Source organism: Mus caroli, chromosome 13 (assembly GCF_900094665.2).
Source record: "Mus caroli chromosome 13, CAROLI_EIJ_v1.1, whole genome shotgun sequence".
Classification (NCBI taxonomy): domain Eukaryota; kingdom Metazoa; phylum Chordata; class Mammalia; order Rodentia; family Muridae; genus Mus; species Mus caroli.
Genome location: NC_034582.1, coordinates 87,916,962 through 87,922,000, shown reverse-complemented (window position 1 = coordinate 87,922,000; position 5,039 = coordinate 87,916,962). Strand labels below are relative to the sequence as shown.

Genomic DNA, 5,039 nt, shown 5'->3' with positions numbered 1-5,039 from the left:
AAAAAAAAAAAAAAAAAAAAAAAAAAAAAAAAAAAAAAAAAAAACCTTTGGAAGTAGTTTTCTCCTCAAATAATGTTGTTTTCTGAATATCTTAGATAATTGTACACACCAGGTCCCTAGTTATAAATATTTGTGATTCTGAAAATGTTAGTCACCCCATGGATACTTGTGTTATATATGTATATAATGATCCTTAACTGGTTGGTGAGTATTCTTCATAGTGTAGAAGGTTATTCTGAAAGATAATGTAGAATTTCCTTGAGATTTTCTTCAATATGTATTTTATTGACTCCTTAGTTCTATAGGAGCATTGTACAAAGCTGTAATTAAAAACATAAATGTATTTGGTCCTTGTCCTCAGTTCTGGGTATATAGATCCTAAAACTTTTGGAATTCGATGTATGTTAAGAGGTGACTGGTAGCTTTGTGTCCCTAGGTGCTTCAGGATGTGTGTGTATGTGTGTATGTGTGTGTACCATGAACCTGGTGCCCATGGAAGGCGGAAGGAGACATCAGGTTCTCGGGAACTAGAGTTACACCTGGTTTGTGTAAATGCAGGTGTTGGGAACTGAGTCCAAGTCTTCTGCAAGAGCAGCTGGTGCTCCTAAAGGCTGAGTGCTGCTCTCTGGCTTGCTGGTCATGTTTTGCTCAGCCTGCTTTTTTATAGAACCTAGGACCCTCAGCCCAGGCATGACCCCACCCACAGTGGGCTGGGCCCTCCCCCACCCACAGTGGGCTGGGCCCTCCCCCATCAATCACTAATTTAAAATATGCCCTCCAGGCTTGTCTACAGCCTGATCTTATGTAGTCATTTTCTTGAGGCTCCCTCTTCTCAGAAGACTTTAGCTTATGTCCAGTTGACGTAGAACTAAGCCAGCACACACCATGTTCCCTTTAGAAACTGATGACTAAGGAGTAAAAGTCCTGGCCTTTGGAAAGTTTTTAAATCCTAAATGGGATTTAAAAAAACTTCATGTACGTACAAAGGATATATATGGGACAAATGAAACATAAAATGGTAAATTATAGTCCTAGATGTTGAGTCTCTGCAGTCCCAGAAAGGTTTTTTGGAAGAGCGCCTAGCTAGGTTCTAGTCTAAAACTAAGCCGCTCTCGGTTTTCTGAGCAGTCACACTACATCAGAGCTAGGAACATGATTGTTGTCAAAGAACCCAGTGACGCCTGTGCTGCGTTTTTATTTGAGATCTTTTTTATTTCATGTGTGTGGGTGTTTTGCCTGCATGTGTGCCATGTGCCTGCAGTGCTGGTGGAGGTCAGCAGAGGGCCTTGGATCCCCTGGGAGTTTGTTGATAGGTGTGAGCTGCTCAGTGGGTGCTGGAACCAAACCTCGGTCCTTTGCAGGGTACCAAGTGCCCTCCTGCGCTGTCTGCACACACACACACACACACACACACACACACACACCCGCTACGGTTCCCTGACTGAATTAAATGATGTGGTTGACCTTTGACCAAACACCCTTTCAGGTGATTGGTGTGTTCATATTTGTTTTAGAAGGTATTTGTGACATGGAAGCTTCTAGATTGTTGCATAAGGATGTGGTGACTTTAGGCCAAGCAGGCAGGTGCTACAGCAGGATGGCTGTGTGTATAATCTTGCTGAGATTTAAAAAGTTCACACTATTTTATTAAAAGTAGGTTTCTCAGGGCTAGGAAGCTGCCTTAGCCTTTAGGAGCGCCAGCTGCTCTTGCAGAAGACTTGGACGCAGTTCCCAACACTTGCATGGGAGCAAACCTGCAGTCATCTGTATCTCCAGTTCCCAGGAGCCTCACGCCTCCTCCTGCCTTCCCTGGGCACCAGGCTCATGGTACACACACACAGACACACACACACACACGAGGCAAAACACTCAAACACAGAAAAAAAATATCTTAAAGATTTCAATCAGGGTGTGGTGGTATGTGCCTTTAATACCAGCACTCAGAAGGCAGAGGCTAGTGGATCTTTGTGAGTTCCAGGCCAGCCTGTCCATGTAGGGAGTGCAGACCAGGTAGAGATACAAAAATGAGACCCCGTTCTGGGAAACCCAGTTCCAATGGCTACATCTACAAAACAACTCTCACACTTCAGGCTCAGGGATCATTTCAGAAGAGGGAGTGGGAAGACTATAAGATCAGGGAGTTTGCTGTGAAATTGTGTCTCCCAGTAATGTGAGAAGCTATACCCAAATACTCTTACCAACATGACTGCTTAAGCAAGGACAGCAACAGTAGACCTGCCGCAGTGGATAGTAGAAAGCCAGGAGGTCTTAACCCTATACAAAGAACTACAGGCAACTAGGCAATGCTCCGAGTGGGACCAGCCTTCCACAGAGAAGAGCGTTCCCACTGGTTATCCAACACCAGGTGGTCAACCCTGAAAAGATACATAAATGTAACATTATACAGATCAAGGAGGTTGTATTTTGGAATATATATGTATATACATATACATATATGCATGGAACAGCAAGTAATAAAGACAGAGGCTGCCTCAGAGTTACTGTTACAGAGATAACACATCAGATAGAAGCAACTCAGGGAGGAAAGGATTTCTTTGGCTTACATGTCCTCATTACTATTCATCACTGAAGAAAGTTGGGACAGGAACGCAAACAGGGCAGGAACTAAACAGAGGCCATGGAGCAGTGTTGCTTACTGACTGCTCCCTGTCATAGTTAGGGTTTTATTGCTGTGAAGAGACACTGTGACCAAGGCAGCTCTTATAAAGGGAAACTTTTAATTGAGACTGGCTTACAGGTTCAGAGTTTTAATTCATTATCACCATGGTGGGAAGCATGGCAACCTGCAGGCAGACATGGTGTTAGAGATGGAACTGAGAGTTTTACAGCTTGATTCCCAGACACCAGAAGGGGGCTGTGTGCCTCATTGGACAAAACTTGAGCACAGGCAACCTCAAAGCTTGCCACCACAGGGGCACACTTCCTCCAACATGGCTACACTCCTAATAATACACCACTCCCTTTTGGGCCTGCAGTCAAACACGTGAATTTATGGGGCTATACCTATTCAAACCACCACATTCCCCATGGCTTGCTCAGTCTGCTTATAGAACCCAGGACTACCAACCCAAGGATGGTACCACCTACAATGGGCTTGGGTCCTTGAATATTAGTTATTTATTAAGAAAATTCCCTACAGACTTGCCTATGATCTCATCTTGTAGAATCACATCCCCTTTCTCTCTGTCTCTCTGTGTCTCTCCCTCTGTCTCTCTCTGTGTGCATATTTACCTACTTATCAATCAATCAATCAATCAATCAGTCAATCAAACACATTTTTGGTTAAGATCAGATTTCTTTGTATAGTTCTGGTACTCACTCTGTAGACTTGGCTGGTCTTGAACTCACAGAAATCTGCCTGCCTCCTGGGTTCTGGGATTAAAGATGTTTGCCACCACCTTCCAGGCTGAAACAGTTTCCTTAATTGAGACTTCAACCTCTCCAATGACTTCAGTTTCTGTAAAGTTGTTCATAAGCCAGCACTTGGGCCATGACTTTGAAAGAGATCAAGGAAGAGTAATGGGAGGATTTGGAGGGAGGAAACGGAAGGGAACATGAGGTAATTATAATCTCAAAGGAAGACTTACAGTATGTAATTTTTTTTTTGAAAGAAAACTTCAGGTAGTTAAATACTATAGAATGAAAAGTTGAATACTTTTATAATTTTTGACTCACACAGTTATAAATTGAAGAGTTTTTTTCACAAGATGCCATGTAATGTAGACAAAGTATCTGCTGGTGTGGGGGCTCTGAGCATGTGGCGTGGGTGGACCTAGTCTGAATTGAGATGTGCTGTAAATATAGCGCCCTTGAGTTACGACATAATCTACGTTGCTTGAGTGTAAGTAAGGTGTGTTTTGTTAAGGAGACCATGTACATATTCAGCACATGCTAGGCTGGTGCCCTGCCCTACCTTCTGAGTAGCTACGACAGTGATCTGATCCTTGAGGACTGATCAGGAGCACTTCCCTTTAACCAGGTAATGGTTTACATTATCTTAGGTTGCTCATGGCCTCTGACAGGTTTTCTTCTGATATTAAAAGGTAAAGACTGGGGACACATGGGGCTGGGATAGCGTGCTCTGGATAGAAGTCCTTAGAGACACTTGGGACCTCACTTGCTGCCATGTTTCCTTTCCTTGCCGAGGGTCGGTCTGCCTTCTTTTCTTTGTTCCTTGTGCCATGTGCGGTTTCTCTCACAGATCTGTACCTTCCAGCAGAAAGAACCATGCGAAGGAGATTGCCGGGTGGGCATCTCTAACTGTAAGGGACATAAATGACTGACTTGTCTAAGAAAGAACTGCCTCTAACATCCGTCATGCAGGCCTTGCAGTAGGTAGAGGGCTGGGGACCAGCTCTGACGGCTGATTAGTGGTAACTTTAGGTGTGCATCTGAACTCTTTTGGGTTCTATTCATGTCTCACATGGAGGCAAGCATTGAGTGAAATAGTTCCTCCTGTCAGTCTCCTCGAACATGCAGGCTGAAGCTTTTAGCTGTAGGACTGACGGTGATTGCATAGAGCAGTTCTTGTTTCTAACCCTGTGGACGCCCCCTCTCTGTTTTGACACCTATTTGCCTCTTGCTGTGCATGTCCTTTTCTCTCTGCAGCTCCCTGGCCTGGTATTCTGGGAGCTCATTACCTTTCTCTAGAGCCAGTCTTTGTTTCCATCTCCTTTAATGACACTGTGCCTCTGTTCTCCTAGTGTCCTAGTGGCTAGAAGTACAAATGTTCCTGGGCTCAGCTGGCTTCCTCTCCTATATCTAATCAATGGTCTCATCCTTGCTCCCTCAAGAGCTTTACCTGTCTGTCCTTTCAACTGAAACCAAGCTGTCCTAGTTCAAAAACCTGCAGAACAGCACAGTGGTGGCCTTCCAGAGATGCTTCCTGTCTATCTTCAGACTACTATTTTGTTTTAATACTGTTAGGGAGGGAATATTTTCTTTTTTTTTTTTTTTAATATTTTTATTACATATTTTCCTCAATTACATTTCCAATACTATCTCAAAAGTCCCCCATA

The 5,039-nt window shown here is 43.8% G+C and overlaps 1 protein-coding gene across 2 annotated transcripts in view; it reads left to right on the top strand.

Moving 5' to 3' along the window:
- Positions 1-5,039, top strand: part of Scamp1 (secretory carrier membrane protein 1) — a 77,008-nt gene that overhangs the window by 31,905 nt on the left and 40,064 nt on the right. The window lies entirely within an intron of this gene.